The 10,415-nt window shown below is 42.9% G+C and overlaps 1 long non-coding RNA gene across 2 annotated transcripts; it reads right to left on the reverse strand.

Annotated features, from left to right (window-relative positions):
• Window positions 1–1,025: 1,025 nt before the first annotated feature.
• On the reverse strand, window positions 1,026–8,880 carry LOC114214905 (uncharacterized). Of its 2 annotated transcripts, none has more exons than XR_015768778.1 (3): window positions 8,642–8,880; window positions 7,455–7,527; window positions 1,026–1,226 (listed from the first exon to the last, which is right to left on the reverse strand). It is a non-coding gene; the product is annotated as an uncharacterized LOC114214905 (long non-coding RNA). The 2 variants fall into 2 exon arrangements; XR_003610506.2 differs by lacking the exon at window positions 1,026–1,226 and adding an exon at window positions 5,581–5,738.
• Between the last annotated feature and the right edge of the window lie 1,535 nt (window positions 8,881–10,415).

The raw sequence follows: 10,415 nt of genomic DNA on the forward strand, positions 1-10,415 counted from the left end.
GGGGAGAGAGAGCAGAGCAGATGGAACAAGGAGTGTTGAAGCTCAGTGCGATGGCTCAGGGAGTCTGGAGAGCTGCAACTAGCTGAAAGAAGCCGGAACGGAGTGTGGAGAGGGTGTGCCCCGGGCGTGAAACCTGTGCCAGCAGGTCTGGAGACTAGGATGGGCCAGAGTAGAGCCTCAGACTTCGTTCTTAATGGGAAACTCACAGAACACAGCGAGTGTGCAGTCGCTTGCTGGCATATTTTAGAATCCTAAGACCCACAGTGGTTTTTCCTCTCTGTTCTGAGTCTCTTGAGATCAGAGTGCCTCTTCCGGTTGTTGGAACATTTCCTGCACCTGGACTCAAGGTGAAGCCTCCCACGGAGGGCTTGCTTTTGCTGTTGGCCGGTCATGGAGGGTGCCACCAACCCCAAACCTCTCTCACTTCTCTGCCTCAGGATGGGGGGGCGGGGCTGCCTTGGCGGTGGAAATTCAGCCTGCAAAAGCTGCATGAGCAGTTTGTAGTTCAAATTCTCCCAGAAGATTTTCTTCCTCCCCCTTTGGCAATGTCTCCCCCTCCTTTCCCGCAAAGTGTGTTCATTTCTCATTTGTACTTGCACCGGTGATAGAGCTGTTTGGTCTCCCAGCTTTATGGAGGGGCTTCCTATTGACCTCCATATCAGGGACATTTTTCTTCTTACTGGCACCTGTCTGTTTTATCATCAAGAACATCTTAGATTCAGTGGAATACAGCATTTGGCTCATCAGTGGATGCTCTCCTTAACACCCATGGATTTCCAAAAGGAAAGTGAGTGCTAGGGTGATGTTAACTGTGTCCTACCCTATCCTTTACCTGTGGTGATACAGGGCTCAGTCTGGATAAAGGGTTCAACACAGAAGTAAGGGTTTTCATGGGAAGTCTGGGGATGTGGAAATCTGGGGATGCAGAAATCTGGGAAGCTGTCACTAGAGGTCAAGGTTATTGATGCTGGTGATCTCAGGCAGGAGTACTTAAGCAGGTGGGTTCTCAGAAGCTTGCCTGGAAGCTGCTATAATTCTCAGGAATCTTAGAGGAGCTTCAACAGCCTCCGTCTGCTGCGGCAAAGCAGATGGTTCTTGAGAACTCTCTGGAAGCCCCTGGGACTCTCCTCTCTGCCTACAGCCACTTCTGGGGAATAATGGCTCCGCTTCACTTCTGCATTCCAAATGTCTGTGAGTTCCTCTTGTTGGCATTCTTCATTGGCTACCTGGACCATGTAGAGAAGGGAATTTGTGAAATTAGAAATTGGAGGCATGACAATGCTGTTGACAACAGAGCCTTCAGCCCATGGGGTAACCTCTGCCTTTTTCTGAGAGCAATCTGTTACTGTAATCTTAAAAGAAAAAAAAAAAGACTATTGGTGAAGGTGAACATGTACCCTTCAAAGGTCCCCCCGGACTAGAACATCTTCTCTATTTCTTTTTTTGGGTTTTCCACCACCACGGTTAATGAGGACTCATGGGATTTCATGTTACTGAATCACTACATTTATCTGCTATGGGCCATAAAAGCAAAATTCTGAGATTCTCCAACACGTAAAGCATCTCACCTCTGGGCTTATTTGCAGGCTGGCACGTGAAGTAGTATGTGAGGCGGTAGGAGGAAAAGGTAGGTGAGGGTCACTGAGTATTGAGACCTCAAAAGGCCCCGAGTGATCAATAGATAAATGGTAGCAGTATCTCTGGCATCTCCTTCCAACCAACATTCATGGAGCACCCTCTCTGTAGACAGGTCCATGTTAGCGTCCACTTAAAGGGTGGAGGAAAGAAATATGCCATATGACCTTGACCTTCTAAGGGTTTAGAGTTGAGCTGAACAGATATAAGATGCCAGTCCTGCCTCTGTCTCTTTCTTCTTTCTCGAGGAGCACCCTCCTGGTGATCTGGGCCTGGCCTCAGAACTGTGTGATATGCTGCATATGCATATGCCACGTGCAGAAGTCCTGGAATGCCTGAGCGGGGCTGGCACATCAGGGCTGGGGAGATGGCCAGGAGGGTCTCCACAGCTGGAGTTTGGGCAAAGCCAGTAAGTCCTGCACTAGACAGAAAAGTCTGTGAAAGTCAGAAGGGTGATGCAAGCATCATCAAATCTTCATCAGATGTCACCCACAACAAAGGAGGGAGGGAGCGCATGACTGACCAGAAACCTTTCTTAACAAGACAGTTGCTATGACCCACTGCAAAAGTAGGGGCTCCCTGCCATGGTTGCGCATCAATATATTTTGCATTGTCCTAAGACTGCAGAGGTAATCTGTGCCATGAGCCCTACTTATTATTTCTGTTTGGTATTTATTTTAGTTTTAGCTTGACTGGGCTTCTTTTGAAAATTACATTTAACTTGGGTATTCATGAGCAGGGAGACCAAAGAAAGACGCTGTATTACTTTTCTATCTACCTATCTGTTTTCCTAAGCACTTGTAGAAATAAATAACCAGAGGCTCCATAACAGGAGTCTGCAAGCTTTGTCCTGTGAGCTAAATCTGGCCTGCCACCTGCTTTGGTAAATAAAGTTTTATTGGAACAAACCATGCTTATTCATTTGCATACTATTTTCACACTGAGTTGAGTAGTGATGAAAGAGACTTGCATGGCCTGCAAAGCCTAAACTATCTACTATCTGGCCTTTTATCAAAAATAAATTGTTTTTTGTCAATCCTTGCTCCTTTAGGAATATCATTTCTTAGTACAATAACTCAACAGCAGTTAAAACAATCTTCTCTTTTAAAGGTTACTTTCTTAATCCCTTACTCTTTTTTGGTGAAATTCATCTTTTTGCTCAGACTTGGGTTCTAAACACAAGTTTTCATAGGATATCTGACAACAGGTGAACAGAATTAAAAAACAAAATACAGAATGCATGGCATCGCTTCCCCCAAAATGTGCTAACCTTTGAGAGTTAAGAGTGTTGCTTTTTTAGCAGGAACCCACAAAGAGGGCAATCAGAGTCATTCTAAACCACTATCACATGTAAATCTCAAACGCATAACCTAGTCAAAGGGGAGAGAATTCATTTCACGGTAAGGAACATAGCTCTAAGTCGTAATTAAGCTAATTGATCATTTCAACTGTTTAGTCTACTCTGCTTGATAAAAACAATAATGGGAGAGATTACCCGGCAGATGCGTAAGTTAATCATAAATGTCTTTGGGCTTCCCATTTTCTAAGGGCATAATGTGTCTTTCTGGTTGGGTCTATCAGGGTAGGTGATTCAAGTCTGCTATCTGATCGTGCGTCTCTCTTCCAAGAACACGAGAGTATAAAATGTTCTTCCGCTTCAAAGTCAGCCTAGTGCTGTCTCATAGACTCTGGCATTAAAGGGGATTGTTTGTGAACGTGGCAGGTGGACATTTTCCCCAGGTGTTCTAGCCCTTGCTATATCTCTGACCTCATTGCCCACCCCTCTGACCCTGGCTCACTCCAGTCACACTGTTCTCCATGGAGTTCCTTGAGCATGCCCAGTGTGCTCATGCCTTTGCATTTGAAATTCTCATGCTCATTACTCTGTTCTTAAATATCTGCTTGGCTCCCTAAAGCCTCAAGTATCTGCTCAAATGTCCCCTTAATAGAGAAGCTTTTCCTGATCATCCATTATAATAAATCACTCTGCCTTCTATCACTCTCTATTCTCCTTAATTGCTTTTTTCATAGCATTTATTGCCATCTAGCATATTCTGTGTTTGTTTTGTACTGTCTATTTCCTCCCTTAAGAGCAGACACCTTGATTTATTCACTGATGGATTACTAACTGCTATGACTATCCTTGGCACATACTAGCTACTCAATAAAGGTTTTTGAGTGAATGAATGTTTGTGTGTAGTGAAGCTTGCTTTTTATTCAGAAGGGGAGAACAATAGGAAACATCTGGTCTTATGCTTACAAACAGAGATATGTCATATCTCCATTGCATCAACAGCAGTACAATAGAGCTATTGAGAACACATTCAGTTCATAGATAGACCTGAGTTCAAGTCTTCACTCTGCCATTTTAATAACTATATCTGTGGTTTAACTTCTTCAACTCTCAATTTTTTCATCCGTAAGATGGCTATAATAGTATTACTTATTTTATAGATTTGTTAGGCTTAAATGGGACCATAAATGTAAAGCCCTTACCTTGATATATAAACACTACCTTCATTATTTCACACATATTTCAGTAATACACATGTTTCAGTTCAAGGTGACCATCACCAGATTCCTGAATCTGGATCAATATAGTATAACTAAGTACTGATGTAGAAACTTTCCTATGATTTAAAAAGAAATGATTAAGGTGATTACCTGGTAAATTGCTAGTGATATTATAAGGTAGGGGAAAACTGGGAATCGGTTCAGTTGAGGGGTCATGTGTTCGATATTTTTGCTCTACAGAGAATTTTTAAAACACATTTAGTCCAATTAATCAGTCTTTTCCCTTATAACTTTTAATTTTTGATTCATACTTAGAAAGGCTTTTCCCATTCCAAGAATGTAAGTACATTAATATATTATTTTCTCATAAAATTTTTATGATTATTTTTCATGCTTAAATCTTACATCTCTCTAGAATTTATTTTGATATTTTAAGGGTTTTTTTCCAAAATAGCTATCAATGTATCTTTAATTAAATAATCCAGTACCGTAGTACAGATAACTTGGGGTATAGTAATGCCTTTCAATATCTAGTAGTTACTTTTTTCTTTTTTTTACTTTTAAAATTTTAGTTGGGAACAAGTCTTTTGGTGGTTTAATTACTATCATGTTGATTTTATAGAAAAAATGTTATCATTACAATATCAAATACTTCTACCTACAAACAAGATAACTATTTCTTTATCTTTGGCTACTTGTATGCCCTTAAGTGATTTTTTTTTAAGTTTTAAAAATTGAATTTTAGTTAGCATTTTGTGGTTGCGAACTAGAGAATCTAACTGTGGCTAGCTTAATCATGTATTAGAAAGGCATTGGGGAATTCACATAGTTGAAGGGAAGACCGGAGAATCAGGCTGGGAAATGAGGTAAGAACCAGCATAAAAATTTCATGACTGCTAAAGGTATCACTGCTGGAATGAACGAGCTTTTTCTGGGGCGCCTGGGGGGCTCAGTGGGTTAAGCAGTTGCCTTCAGCTCAGGTCATGAGCCCGGGGTCCTGGGGTGGACCCCCGCTTGTTACCCTCCTTCCCTCTTGTTCTCTCTCTCTCTCTCTCAAATAAACAAATAAAATATTTTTTTAAAAAAGTTTGTCTTCACATCATGCTCTTCAGCAAAGTCCTAAGAGAAAGGCTGATTGGCTGAGCTTGGGATACATGCCTTCCCCTAGGAGACACTGAGGCAATGAGGATAAGCATCAGGCCGAGCAAATCTAGGCCCCCTTCAAGAGGGCAGAGTGCCTGGATTACCCACGTCACCGAGACTGAATACAATTTTAAAGAGAAAACTTTCACAGAAGAAACAGGATGTGTAGAAAATGGAAATTGCCCACGATCAGAAGAGAATAAGCCTTTATTGAGGTGCTCCTTCAAGCTGATGAAATATAATTTTGTTTAAAATCATTTAATTCTAATTGTCTTCCTTTGAAGGCATTTGCATCCCAGGGAGGTTGTGGTTGTTAAGGATATTCAGCGATATGCCCATTTTCACCCAAATATCAAATGGTTGCTGTGGGATTGGAATCCAGCTATGCTTCATTCAGAGCCTAACCCATCAGTCTTCCTTGCAGGGGCAGGTAACCAGCAAAGGCTCTACAATGAAAATAAGCACCCAGTGAACAAACAGTGAGCAGGAAGGAAGTTTGGCTGCAGGTAGTGAGGTACACCCTGCTAAGAAACTATAGTTCAGGGCTGGTCTCCAGTGCTAGAGTTTGTGGGTACCAAATATTAATTCATTAATATATTTATTTGCTGAACGAATGCATACCGATTCTTGCTATGTGACCCCATGATATTAGAAGGATGGGTCTAGACATTTGATCATTTTTCAGTTTGTTCAACAAGTGTTATCGAACAACTACTATATACCACATACTGCTCTTGGTTGGGTATGGAAAATGTCTGGGAAGCTCTGTTATAATCTTAGGAATGTACCTTATCATGCTCTTTGGATGGTGCTATAAACTGAATTGTGTCCTCTCAAAATTCATATGTTGAAGCTCTAGGCCCTAATGTGCTGGTATTTGGAAACAAGGCTTTGGGGAGATACTCAGATTTAGATGAGGTCATGAAGGTGGGGCCTTCGGGATGGGATTAGAGCCCTTAAAATAAGATACACCAGAGGGGTACCTGGGTGGCAGTCAGTTAAATCCAACTCTTGGTTTCAGCTCTGGTCTGATCTCAGGGTCCTGAGATGGAGTCCCCACGTCGGGCTCCCCACTGAGCACATAGCCTGCTTGGGTATCTCTTTTCCTCTGCCCCTCCCCACTGTGCTCTCTCTCTCTCTCTCTCACTCTAATAAATAAATAGATCTTAAAAAGGGGGAAGAAGAGGAAGAAGAAGGAGGAGGAGGAGGGGAGAAGAAGATACACCGGAGAACTTGCTCACTCTCTTGCTCTGCCATTTGAGAACATACGGAGAAGGGAGCTGCCTGCAAATTAGGGAGGAAGTTCTCAACAGAAACTGACCATGCTGGTACTTTGACCTTGAATTTCCAGTCGTTGTAACTGAGAGAAAATATATTTCTGCCATTTTAAGCCATGCAGTCCGTGGTATTTTGTTTTAGCATCCTGAGCGGACTAATACAGATGGGGGTCTAGTTTTTTGCTTGAAGAAGGCACATCTCTGAAGCCAGACATTTTGCTCATTGAAGATTAGTCTGAATATTTAAAACTTCCATGGTGGAAAGCTCAGACAAGGTGCATTAAGAAACTGCTTTTATCCTGAATTATCAGGGAGTTGTCTGACAGATCCAAGAAGATTCTCTTGACAACTAATTTCTCCAGCTTTGAATTTATTGAAGAAGAAAATAAACAGACTGATAATAAACACAAGGAACTTCAGTAGCAAATTGAGACTAGAACAGATTAGGACTAGCAGGAAACTTGGTTCTTAAGTGGTAGATATGAACAAAGTTGTATCAAAAGTTGCTGAAACATCGAAAATATTGAGGCTGTTCTATTAAAGAAAGGCTGTATAATGTAACAGCAGGAGAAGTGAGAATGGAAAGAGATTTCTGAAAAGGAATTGTAGTAAGTGACTAGAGGGAAGCATGAGTTTTGTTCATAGGGTGGTTGGAAGTGCAGAATACTGAAAGCCCTGATGTTATCTACAAAGCAGCAGCTGATTACTGGATGCACGACAAGAGGAATAAACTGTTGGAGGGACGTTTGGTCCATTGTCAGAAACTCACTGTCCTGTAGGCTGTCCCTCCTTCCCCGAGAGGCATGCCTTCCCGGGACTTAAACTTCTTTGACTCTGCACACAGGAACAACCCAAGTCATACTTGTTTTGCAGTTGGTTTCATACCTTTGCAGGAGGTCCAAGGGCAGCCGAGTTATCACTCTAACATTTAAATGGACCTGATCACACAATGGTGTATCTGGAATGTGCAAAACGGGCACAGGAGTTAATGCCTTATCTCTGACCATTGCTGTTCTTGCTTCTTTCTCTCCTTCCTAAGCTGTTTATTGGACTCTAAGCCCCAGCTTTGATAATTTACCCTTGTTCTCCACCCCACATGCCCATGGCATTGATTGATCTATTTGGGATATACTTCCCTGCTTTCCCTTTAGCACTTCGGGGCTTCATTTTGGTATTTGCTCCCTGGTCTCAGGCAGCCTGGCTGGAGGAGAAACCAGATTTCTACGGTTGATGAGGAACTGCCGTATCGAAAATATGAATTGATTGTATTGTGTGATATTTAAGATTTTAGTAAGGTGTCATCTCCTAACACATAATGTTAATACTCATTGATTTCTCAATGCAAATCATTTTTTAAAATAGACGCATAGAGGAGATTTCTAGGGAAGTGCTCCCAAGCAGGATAGCACAGATTAGATGCAATTTATCATTTTATTAAACTAGAGCACCAATTGTCTTTAATATCCAGTAGGAAAACAGATGCAGCAGTAAAGAAGTTTTAATTGAGATGCAAATACAAGTCTGTCAAAACAGAAGCACATTTTTCTTCTGCAATTTTGTCTACAGTTGGCTGGGAGGGATCTGGAGATTTCTAACCTGCCCCTAAAGAAGACTGTGGATGGCAAAGATAAAAGTCCCTGAGTCATGTGGGAGGCATGCTGATGATGGTGATGGCGTGGCCTTGACGGAAGGTGCCCCACTAGCTTCCCCCACCTGAGTGCCTGTGTTGTGGTTAATGTCAGGAAATCAGACAGCATTCTTGGGAATGATGAACAGGATCCCAGATAAGTGAGAATGACTTGGGATAGGCATTGCCTAGAGGCTGTCATTCTTTGGCCAGGCGTCACGAAGGACGATTAGATCCTCCTGCAGTGTAATTAACACCTTCCAGGGGAGGGTGACCAGATTTATAAAAGGATTGCAATAATGAAACAACATTTACATAGCAATTTATACTTTACAAAGAGAATTCAAGAGCATTTCTTTATTTGATCTTTGTAAAAACTCTGCAAAGAAGACAGGGCAGGGAGCATCTATTTTTATAGATGAAAAATAGAGAGAGGGTGACTTACCTCTAATCACATGGCTACACTGTGAAAGAGTCGGGTCTCCAGAATGCACTCCTGCCACCCTATCTCACTCCACTGGTGAAGGAGAGTAGCTACCCAGCTCTCCAGCTTCACGGCAAAGGAGAAATCCACAGCAAGGTGTGTGTGTTTATTATGCTACTTACAGGGATCATTGCAGTTAAAGATGCTTTTTTTTTTTTTTAATGGGAGATGGCAAGGAGAGAAAGAGCAAGAGGGTAGGAGTGAGAGTGGAGGCGTGGGGCTTAAGGAGAGACAGAGAGAATGAAAACGAGAACCGTAGGCTAAAACTGAAAACCAAAATGAATCAAAGCATTTTCTGAGGAAACGAAACTAAAAGGGTGGGAAGCCACAGGCAGGTATGAGGTGACTCGTGACCCCAGCCCTAATTGAACACAAGCAAACACTGCCATTAAAAGGAAACATCTGAAGAAACACGCAGAGAGAACTCATTTATTTGAAGCCTGTGATTTGGAAGGGGCATACTGTCTAACAGGACGATGTCCAAAAAACAGGCTGAAGATGGGCTCAAGGTGGGAGTAGGCTTCTCCAGGATGGACAGCCAGCTGGAGGCAAGTATGAACGACAGAGCCGCTGGACAGCCAGCTCCTGGAGGCAGGGGTCACACCTCTGCTTCTCATCACAGAAAACTCTATCTAGCCTGTCTCCCAGGTGTTTAGAGCAACACGGGAATCGTTAAAGGGAGTGAGGAGGGCACGTGAAACCCTGGTCCCTCAGCCACTTCATTACAGACCTCTTGTTGGAGGGCTGGTTCTGGGTCATGGAAGCTAGAGAAGTCACCTTCAGAAAAGTCTTCTCTGACCTCTGAGGGCAGGAGAAGAAAGGGGCCAATGTGAGCCCTCGGTGCCAATTGACCTGTGAAGAAGATAGCCTGTTTCTTGCTCCTTCTGGTTGCACCTGCTCAACCAGCGCGTGGAACATGAACAACACCTTGCAACCGGGGGGTGGGGGGGGTAGGACAAACACCTGGTGTGCTCTTCACACGTGTCAACCACGGCTCTCTGTCTGCTAAGACTGGACACAGGAGCCAAACCACTATCGGCAACGAAGCCTCTAAATGGGCATGACGAATGACATCTCTTCACCAACCTTCTCCTAGATAGGGTCACTCTTTGGGCCTCCAATTCTTTTGTGATAGACAAAAGTACAGGTTGCTGGGATAGCAGAGGGAGCAGGTAACACGATGGGAAGCTGGGACGAGCTCAGGTCGTCTCCCCTTGGGCCCCGTGTGATGAAAGACCGTTGGCGGATGTAGAGGCGAAGCCTGGGAAAGCGAAGAAGAAAGATCACTTGGGTGTGGAAGACCCGAAATGGTGCAGAGAAGTACATGCTCCTGGAAACACACCTGGAGATGATGAACAAAAATAAATGGACCAGAACCAAGGACTCTGAGGTTAACATAGCATCACAATGAACAAACCCATAACGGTAGTAAAAGAAAACCGAAGAAGAGATCACAGGCTGCTGGGATTTTTCAAAGAAAGATCTTTAGCCCACATTATTTTTACAGGACTGGTGTATCGCTAAAGCCACAAAATAAGTTAACAATGATTTACCGGCTTTAGAACATAATTTGTAGCTGTTCTGCGTCTCAAATTGAATCTAAATTTATCAGGGAATTGAACTTAGCTATGGGAGAGGGCAAACTTCATTTCAGCATTGGGCTAGAGCTGAAAGTCAAAACAACCATTTATTTCTTAGCTTAATCAAATAATTGGTTGATTCAGGGAAGAAAACA

This window comes from Eumetopias jubatus, unplaced genomic scaffold (assembly GCF_037043125.1).
Source record: "Eumetopias jubatus isolate StellerSeaLion01/CBP00866 unplaced genomic scaffold, mEumJub1_p1.0 scaffold_8, whole genome shotgun sequence".
NCBI lineage: Eukaryota > Metazoa > Chordata > Mammalia > Carnivora > Otariidae > Eumetopias > Eumetopias jubatus.